Consider the following 10,614-nt stretch of genomic DNA (forward strand, 5'->3'; position numbering starts at 1 on the left):
GTAACTTTGCAGAGTAGGTCCTTATCTGCGTTGGTAAGAGAAAAAAGAGGGAATTTCCTCTACCAATGAGACATGAATCAGAAAATCAAATAAATTATATCCAGATATTGCAGGCTATTCCTTATAGGAATAGTAGTGGTAGTAGTAGTAGTAGTAGTAGTAGTTGTTGTTGTTGTTATAGTTAGTAGTAGTATTAGTAAGTTGTAGTAGTAGTTAGTAGTAGTAGTAGTAGTAGGAGTAGAAGTTGTAATAGTAGTAGTAGTAGTAGTAATAGTAGTAATTGATTCATTCCCCTACTAGACTATGAAGATGAATGAAGGCAGTTCATTCACGTTTCCAATCAAATCAGTATATAAGAAACAGTGCTCATTATAGAACTGGGGAAAAGAAAAGGTGATGCCCAGTTGATCAAATTAATAAAATATTTATTAAGTACTTACCACAATGTGATAAAGCGCTGTAGGGGGTGGTTCAAAGACAAACAAAAAGACAGTCCCTACTACTCAAGGACTGTGCATTTTAATGAAGAAAACAAAACCTATCTAGGTAGCTAAAGCTACCATGGATTGTGACCAACAAACCAGTGAGGAAAACCTTAAGCCAAATCTACCCTTAGCTGCTTATTAGCTGTGTGACCCTGGGCAAATCATTTAATCCCATTTGCCTTAGTTTTCTCATATATAGAATGAGCTGAAGAAGGAAATGGCAAAATGCTTCAATATCTATCAAGAAAACCCCAAATGGGTCATGAAGAATTGGACACAACTGAAAAGATTGAACAACAACATATCTATTTCTATCCATATTTCTCCCTGCTCTGTCTGTCTCCTTCTTGCTGCCTATATAGATGCATTATGAATATCTCTATTGTTAGCTGCATGTATGTGTGTATAATATATGCATACATATACACATGAATATACACACATGTATATGTCATATATATGTAACAGATGAGGAAACTCCTAGGAGAGGAAGGCATATAAACTCTCTCTCTCTCTCCATATATATATATATATATATATATATATAGATATACAATATCCATATATATATGCATGCACATTTATATTTAGACACACACATATATAAAACACATATACATACATTTGTATGTACACATAATAAAATCTGGTAGATCTACTTTCCCTCAATGCCCTTAGATTAAATGAGATTGCTAATTTGCCATTTTTTGTTATATCTCATTCAACCAGGTTTACTGTTCATTCAATCTTTGTACCTTCTTTAGCCTGTAATTGTCATTTAAATACATAAATAAGTATTTGTTAATAGTTAGCATTTATATAGCACTTTAAGAAGTTAGAAATATTTTATTTTCACAACAAATGCTGGATATGTTCTCAGTTTTATAGATGAGGAAACTGAAGCAGATAACAGTTAATAGTCATTTGCCCAAAGTCACAAGATAAAGTCTCTGAAGCAGGATTTTGACTTTAGGATTTCTAAGTCTCTGCTTAGTGCACCAATCAAGCTTCTTTACTGCTGACAACATTTATTATTACATAATACTATATGGTGAAGTGTTAAATTATGTGGTCCAAACATATAGACAATTTTATTAAGGGCCATGATGAAAATGACAGAGAACTGCTATTATCCATGATACAGTAATAGTAACTTTTGTAAGAAGTAAAAAAAAAAAAAGTTTGTTCATCTCACAGGGTTGCTCTGATGATATCTGGTACTTTTCATAAATGATAAATGTAAAATGATAGTAGGATTGTCTTTAATCTTATATATAAAATGATAATAGGATTTCTTTAACTTTTTCTATGTTGTGGACTCCTTTGGCAATATGGACCCTTCTCAGAATAATATTTATTGCTTATATTCATATAAAGGAAATGCTAATTTTGGTTAAAAGTTAATAAAAAATAAAAGATGTTTCTAAAAAGTAATCAGTTGAAATCTATGCCATGGAAGCCTAGATTCATAGTCTAGCTTTTGAAGTCCTATGATCCCATCAATGGGTCCTCTATGGGATTTTCTAGGAACTTTGCCCCTCCAATCCATCTATTGCTCTATAAATCAAATTCTAATATAAAAAAAATCTTCCTCATGTAACTAGTCTAATTTCTTCTGCCCTTCCCACTTCTAATACCTTCAATGAGTCCCTAACTCCTAAATCTCTCCTGAGTAAAGGTAAGGAACTCTGGCATATTTGAGGACTTGGTGATAATTTCTTCCATTCAATAAATGGCAAGTTCAACCACACATGCCACTTTTACAATATATACTCAATGGCTCCCTCCAAAGCTGTCTTTAGATTTAAAGCTAATTTTAAAACATCATACCTTCTCTTCCCTCATGCAAGTGCCCTTACCTACTTTGGATCCACCCAAGTCTTAGATAATGTGAGATCTTTCTTTTTACTTTCCCTCTTGAATCCTTACCATTATAAACACCTTTTTTACTTCTAGGAAATATAATCAACATTATTTTGTATTAGGTAAAATTTATAAGTTTTCATTATAGTTTAATAAGGCTGGAAGTCCAGATCAAAAAAATCTTTCAAAATATGGCAGACTTTGTGCAATGCGTTTAAAGCATCGTGTTTTATCAAACAAATGCTTAATTTAAAATATTGGTTGAATAAAGATGTAAAACTAGGCAAGACATGTAGTTACAAGTTCAGTAAAGAAAAGAACAATGGTTTTTATGTTTAGAGAACCTGGGTTTGATGAACCCAGCTATAAGCATCTTTCTTTTACTATCTTTTGTCTAACCTTAGGTTAAATGAATTCTTGCGCAGATATATTTGCTTTCTGGATTTACAGAATTCTGCCAGTCAAGTCATTTATAAATAAAAATTTATTAAGGATGTACTTGGAAGCTAAGTGGTAAAAGTAGAATCCTGTTGCCTGGAGTCAGGAAGACACTTTTCTTAGTTCAAATCTGGCCATGTGGGCAAGTCATTTTAACCCTCTTTGTTTTAGTTTCCTCATCTGGTAAGCTGGAGAAGGAAATGGCAAATCACCCCCAAATCGATATGATAGAAACAACTGAACGATTACAAAAATAGACCTACTTTCTGGGGAATACAAAAGAAAGGCAAGACATATATCTTTTTTTAGGAATGAAATATTCATAGGATCACACGTCTCTTTTTAAAGACAAAGTTCTGTTTTTTTTTTGGTAGTTGAAGAAAGGATGGGAGTGGTGATGAATGCTTTCATTCTTTCATTGTTTCTCTTTCTAGTCTTCATGGATAAACTCCCTTTTTTCTTGAGCTAGAGGTTAAATCTAAATTGGGTAAATGAAATCTTGACAGATATCTGGGAATGACTGGAAAATGGGGGGAGGTGACTACTAACTTACAAACCATAAGTTTCCTTTTAAACTGAGTTTTTCTGGTTACCTGTACTTCTGATTCTCAAAGAATTTAGTTCTTTTTGTCTGTTTGAAGCATACAATCTTTAATTATATTAAATTAACTATCCGAAATAGAAAATGATTTTTGAGGTAGAAAGTTTAAATAATATTTTAATAGTAATGATAGATAATATCAGGGTACCATTAAGTCAGGTCAATAATCCCTCAGTAATTGATGACAAAGGGGTAGTTTTCAGAGCTTATTTTTATAACCAGAAAAGAAAAATTAAAAAAAAATAAGAAACTTTTAAAATATAATTCAGTTGGACAAAACAGTTCATTTCACTAGTGTGTGCCTCTATCCCAGGCTTTATTAATCCAAATTCAGGGTACTGGTAGCATCTACATTTAGTTGTCAAAATGAGATTTGTCTGAGAAGTCTTTGCCCTACAAGAAATATTGCCTTTTGTAATCAGAAAAACTTACTTTAAAGGGGAACTTATGGTTTATAAATTAGCAATCATCTCCTCTCTCCACCCCAGTTTCGAGTCATCCTCAACTATCTGTCAAGATTGCACTTACTCAATTTAGATTTAATCTCTAGGCTCAAGAAAAAAGAAAGTTTATCCACTATGACTAGAAAGAGAAACTTAACTTTCAGTCAACACACCACCCCCCATCTTTTCTTCAGCTACCAGAAAAGGGAATTTTGTCTTTTAAAAGAATCTTGTTCCTATGATTACTTCATGCCTAACCAAGATATATGTCTTGCTTTAAATTACTACTTTAAAATTTGTCTATTATAAATGCCCAAATTAACTATAAAGGATATATGAAGGAAGAGCCTAAATCCTGAGAAAGAATTGATAAATGGAAGTATGTATAGAATAATTTTACACACACACACACACACACACACACACACACACACACATATCTATTTCTGTTTAATGGTAGCCATCTCTAGGGTGGGGGGGAAAGGGAAGAAAAAATTGCATTATAATTTTGTTGTATAATGAAAGAAATAGCAAATCGTACATAGTAGATTTGCAGTTTCATATACAATCTTTTTTTGTTGTATTATGTTACAAAAATGCTTGTTTTGGTCTATAAATTAAACTTAAAACAAAAAATTGTCTACTACTAAATGATAAAAATCTTATCAATTTATCTCACTAAACCTATAGATTAACGTAAACTTAAAGAGAATATGTTAGTCTAGTGCTTTTCCTAAAGAAGGAAATTCTATAATCAAACCAAAAATAAATCAAAGTAATCAAACACTGATTTAAAGTATTCCTTTGCAAGGGACCTTTCCCCTCACTCCCCCCCCCCCCCCAGATATAACTCTAAGAACATGATCTTATGGCCTGGCTTTCATGGTTTTCTCTTTTTAAGCTCTAAAATTCTATGACTGGTGCCTAGTCCAGAGAATTTAAACAAGTTTCAAAAGTTATTAAAAATATGGATAAAGAGTGAATCAAGTGCTTTATCCAAATTTTTATAAGCAAAACAACTTTTTTCCATTTTTTTTTTTTACCCTTCCTTCTTGTTCTTTATTGCAGCACCTAGTCTCCTCCTTCTTCTTCCGGTAGTCTTATTTTCTGGAATTTTATATTACTTGCCCTGAGTGACTGGTACCTGGTTATTTGTCTCTTTTTATATGATTTGATTCTGAAGGATTTACTTCATTGGCTTCTTCTCTCCATTGGGATCCACTTTGTCATTTCAGGTCCTTTAGAATCTTTCTTGCATTTTTTGCAGACCATATGCCACCTTAACCAGTCACAGAATCTATATTTTAGTAAATTTCTAAAGTGTATTTTAAAAATTGCGGTGGCTTTAGTCATGTGTTAATTTTCAGAACCCAATATTTGCCTTTCCTGAGATCACTTTTAGGTAGAATCTTTAATGTCTGTAAAGCTTAACCCCTACACCCCACCTTTTAAAGTCTGTTCACTTCTGGCTTCCCTTCCTCCTCTCCTCCCAATGGGGCATGCCTTTAGCTTCCTTTGTGACATAACATAATATGAGTAGGTTGAGGTTTGAAGTTGTGTCCCTTTTTTAAAGTATTACATAAATATTTTAAATATTGTATATAACACTATAAGTAATGTTATACTATATTGTAAGTACATATTATATAAAGCTTGTATATGTGTGTATTTTATATATGTATATTGTAAAATGTATTATCTCTCATCTTTTATTCCTAGTCAAGGGGCAAAGTTTTATTGCAGTAGTAATAATGCCATTACGAAAGGTGGGCTGGAATTCTAAGGGAGTTTCGGCAGAGAAACAGAAGATATATTTATACAGCTTTCAATTCGCAGATATGCTAATTCCATAGCTTATGGGTAGGAAGGAGCAGTCTCTGTAAGGAGTGGTTCTGGATTGACCAGATTATTACTGAGGAAATTACCAGTCAGCAATGAATTGAAGAGGGGTCTTATTCACTATTGTCTCAAGAGTTTGATCTGTGGGAATTTCCTGAGGCCAGAAGCTATCTGACTAAGGAGTGGTCAGAATCAGAAAACACTGGGTATGGAGAGTTTCCTTAGGCAGATTCCAAATGTAGAAGATTTAGGACTACTGTTTTATTTTATTGCCCCCCAAGGTCAGGGGAACACAAAATCATATAATTTTATCCTCCTCTCCCCCCCAAGCACTCATCCCCAAATTCATTTGGGAAAAAGGGATGGAGGTCTCATCTTCTGGATCTATCTGCTTCATGCTGATAAGGGGTGGAGAGCTGCTATCCCTGCCCAGTGTGGGTATCTTTTTCTCTCATCATCTTCGTCTCTAAGTCTCTCTCCCCATCTCTCTCTCTTCTCTCTCCTCCCCACCCTCTTCCTTTCCCTTTCAATTCTATAAGTACTATATAAATATACTATATATATATATATATGTATATATATATATATATATATATATATATATATAAAATGGTATACTATATTATATGTTTGTATTTATGTATATACACATATAAATATATGTAGTATCTCTCAACTTTCAATATCTGTCTCCATCTCTATTCTCCCTTTTCCTTCTTCTCCATTTTATTAGTATATAAAATTTAGATGTGTAATATCTCATAATCTCTCCCATCTGTTTCTGTCTCTCTCCCTCCCCCCCCTTTTTCTCTCTCCTCTCCCCTCCTCCCTCCCCCCTCTCTCCTCATCTCTCTTCTGCTCCTTTCCTTCCCCCCTTCTCCTCCCCTCTTTCTCCCCTTTCTCTTCCCGGTCTCCTTTCCTCCCTTCTCTTCCTCTCCCCGCTCTTTCCCCCTCCCCCACTTTCATCCAAATCACCATCCGATGAGTATGAATGATATGATTCCTACACCTTCTCATCTGATGAAAAGTTGAAATAGGTTGTTTGCAGAGACAAGGATGATTATAGTGAATAGGAAAATGATTAGATATTTTAAAAAGTGGTGTATGTTAGGGTCTGCATGTATGTATCATACTCTTCTCCCCGTCCCCCTTTCTCTCTCATCTCTTTCTCTCCCCCTGTCCCCCCCCTTTCTCTCCCCCTTTCTCCCCTCCCTCTTCTCTCATTCCTCCCCCTCTCTCCCCATTTCCCCTCCCATTCTCCCCTGTTTCTTTCCTCTTCCTCTTTTCTCCCCACCCCCCCCTTTTTTCTTCCTCTCCTCTCCCTCTCCTGTCTCTCTCCTTCTCCCCTCTTTCTACCCTCCCCCCCATCATCTTTTCCTTTTTCTGGGAAATAGCAAACCACTCCAATCTCTTTGCCAAGAAAATCACAAAGAATTAAGAGATGTTAACTATGACTGTTTCAACCTCCTCTCTCCATACTCTCTCCTCCCTTGTCTTCCCCCCCGTTTGTCTCTTACCCCCACCTTCCTGTCTTGCTTTTTCCTCTCTCCCTCCTGCCTATTCTCTTCCTTGTCTCTCCTCCCCATCCCCATATCTTTCTTCCTCTCCCCATCTCTCTTCCTCTCCCCCCTCACCCCTTTCCCCTTGTTCTCTCCCCTCTTTGGGAAATGGCAAACCACTACAGTATCTTTAACAAGAAAACCAGAGCTGGAGATGTGACTGAAATGTCCCCCCCTCCCCCACCCTCCTTGCTACTGCCATGAGTAATACAAATCAGTAATGTCTGGATTTTTTAAGCTGGGGTAGGACTCTTCATATATAGCAAAATGAATATGACATTTTTTTAAATAAATGTTTATTCTGGGCTACCCTTGGAGAGAAATTTATGAGTAAGATATGTGAAGTCTAACCAGCAACTATACCATAATTGTATTAATACTGTGTAAAACATTGCAAATTGAATTTTCATCTGATTCTAACTTGGTACTGAACTATGAGAGATGAACTTTCCCTCAGGTTCTAGAATACCAATACAATGCCAATAGAATTGCAAGCTCTTGGTTGTTCCAGCTAGAGGCGCTTCAGTAGACATGGAAGACTGTTCCTGTATCATTTAGCCAGTTTTGGAGAGGAGTCATCAGTTGTAACAGCACGCCAATAATACCCAAGAGTTTTTTTTTTTTTTTTCATCTTAATGACATTTGAAGTTAATTGGGAATCTATATAGATAAAGGGCATGCTAAGTATACAAGAATTGCTACTATTCAAAATTTCTGTCTCCTGTGCAAGAAGTTAAAAATATCAAAAATTTTAAATTACGAACTGATATCACTGGGAAAGGAAGTCCCAGAGAAGTAGGGGTCTAAATTATACAGTAGCGGCCATAGAAATAACTCATTTTCTGAAATAATTTGGTAATTAGAAAGAGGAACAGGAGAGCTCTTCTGTAGTCTTTGTAAGGCATCAATGATTGAAGGTTTAACATAGGAAGAGGTCTTAATCCACCATTCTCATATCTGTTTCATCTTCTATTTCCACTACAGTCATCCATGCCAAATTCAGACCCTTACATCCCTCCATTCTCAGATTAACTTAACTTTTTGAAACATCTAAACTGTATGAGCTTGAGATGTTTTTATATTTAAATTATTTTAAATTTTTGAAAAATGTTTTTGGCTTCCAGAGACCACACAACAAAGATTTGCATTTTCCACACTTTTATTGAGACAGGTCCTGGCTTTGCTCCAGTGTTGCTGTAGGGACCCTGCATCTAAGATACCACCGTGCTCTTTCTTCTGGGATTGTAAAAGGCAATGGCTCCATTTTGCCTTGATGATGGGAAATTGATGGCTGGTTTATTGCTAGCTCCCACGGATAAGAAAAGAAATTCATCGGAGTCTATCTTGCTTTCCTATAGTAGCATGCAGTACGTGCTACAACACTTGCTATAAAAAAAAGAGAATATATAAAACCCTTTTGAAAACTGACATCCCTATTATTTGGAGATACTAAGTGCAAAGTCAGAGAAATTATTCCAAATAAAATAGAATGTATGATGAGTGAACAGACTTATTCACTCACCTTTCTGTTCATTCATTTCCCCTCTGTCACCACTGTTAATTTTAGCCAGATTTCACTTGAACAAAAAATGTCTGTGGAGATAGGGCTCCACTGGGCCCCACTCCTCTTAGAGATGTCTCCTGACTTTATTCAAGGCTAGAAATGTGCATAAAGAAAAGGCCAATAGACAATTAAACTCTGTGGCCTGAAATTCTTCCATAGGGACATAGAAACATTGGAATAGATTCCATAAGTAATAAAAATAGCTTCAGAATTATATAGGAGTAAATTTTACCTCTTCTTCTCTTTCTCGCTCTCCTTCTTCTCCTTCTCCTCCTTCTTCTCCTAACCCGACGCCGCCTTGGGGAATTATAACTTCTACATCTTGCCATTTTTATCTTCTGAACTGTTTTGATTCCAGAGAGAAAGGCTTCATTGCCCCTAAGAGGAGCAAGGGCAACCTGTCTACCTGGATGGTGTTTTTCCAAGGTTGAGCTTAACCCTCAGCTGGTCTGCATTTAAAGAGTCTGGTCACTGTGACCTCACAGAAGAACCACACCCTGTACTTGATTTGTTCAGTCTGCTTTCATTTAAAAAACGAAAACTATTACCATATATGGCTATGAAAACATAACCATTTACAGGTACTCCCAAATTTTTGTTTTGTATTGATAACTCAGTTTTTAGTGTCTATACATTTGATATACATTCTTTGTAAGACAAAAAAAAGAAAAAAATTACCAACAGATTGTCATTTGATAAGTCCAAGAACCAAAATCTTGTATCTTTAAATATATTTTTCTCAATATCTACCTTAGATATTCATCCCAAAGTGTGTGTGGGGGGTAATTATTCCAGAGGTTGGATTTGAAATGGTCCCCCAAATATTTCTTGATCTCTTTCCAGGGTGCTATCAAGATATTTCCTTAAATCTTATTGTATGCTACTCATTGGTAGACAAAATGCAAAATCACAAACTTGACTTTGAAACTAATACATGATTGTGTTGTGAGACCACTCTTAGCACATGCTAATTTGAATTCTACTGCCTTTTATATGAAACCATGACTTTACAATGCCCTCCACTTTATTTTCTTTATATAATGAGGCTTAAATTATTACTAAATCAGGGTCATTTCCATAAAATCTAATAATTATTAACTGTTTAATTTCTTTGGAATCTAGCTATAATGAGTGATCTCAGAGTATATTTACAAGTTTGTAGTGCCAAACTTCAAAATTAGATATTGTTTTCTCATGCTTATATGGTCAATAAGAAAGAGAAGATTTGTTCATGTTATCATTTGGCATGTATAAAATATAACATAGTGAGGGAAGGAGCCACTGCATCCTATAATTGTATTTTGTGTTTGCTCATTCCAGCATCTAAGTATTTTGCTTTGAGTATACAATATAGCGTTAATATATAATATAGGGTTTTTTTTACCCTCAAAAAACACACATTTCATGGATCCCTTTAGCAGTTTGGAGAAGCCCATGAACTACTCAAAATAATGCTTTAAAGTAATTAAAGAAAATGCTTAATTTCAATTAGAGATTTCTACATTCAGATAATAAAGAAGCATTTTTTTTTCCCCATTCAAGTTGACAGATCCCCTCCAGTCTCTGAAAGTAATCTATTGTACCCTGGTTAAGAATCCTGGTAGAGTATAGAGCCCTGAGTTTTGAGTCAGGGTACCAAAGTTCAAATCCCATCTCAGAAACTTCTAAAAACTTTCACTTTTTCATCTGTAAAAGAGAGATAGGATTGATATAACTATTTGGTTCAAAGGGCTATTGTTAGGAGGAGTTGTGTATATAGAAAAATATTTCACATATTAAGTGAGATTTACAAAGCCATATTGGATTTATGCCATCTAAGATC

The 10,614-nt window shown here is 35.0% G+C and overlaps 1 long non-coding RNA gene across 1 annotated transcript; it reads right to left on the reverse strand.

Annotated features, from left to right (window-relative positions):
* Positions 1-8,369: 8,369 nt before the first annotated feature.
* On the reverse strand, positions 8,370-9,328 carry LOC127553629 (uncharacterized). Its single transcript, XR_007951789.1, has 2 exons — positions 9,025-9,328; positions 8,370-8,614 (listed from the first exon to the last, which is right to left on the reverse strand). It is a non-coding gene; the product is annotated as an uncharacterized LOC127553629 (long non-coding RNA).
* Between the last annotated feature and the right edge of the window lie 1,286 nt (positions 9,329-10,614).

This window comes from Antechinus flavipes, chromosome 3 (genome assembly GCF_016432865.1).
Source record: "Antechinus flavipes isolate AdamAnt ecotype Samford, QLD, Australia chromosome 3, AdamAnt_v2, whole genome shotgun sequence".
In the NCBI taxonomy this organism is placed as follows: domain Eukaryota; kingdom Metazoa; phylum Chordata; class Mammalia; order Dasyuromorphia; family Dasyuridae; genus Antechinus; species Antechinus flavipes.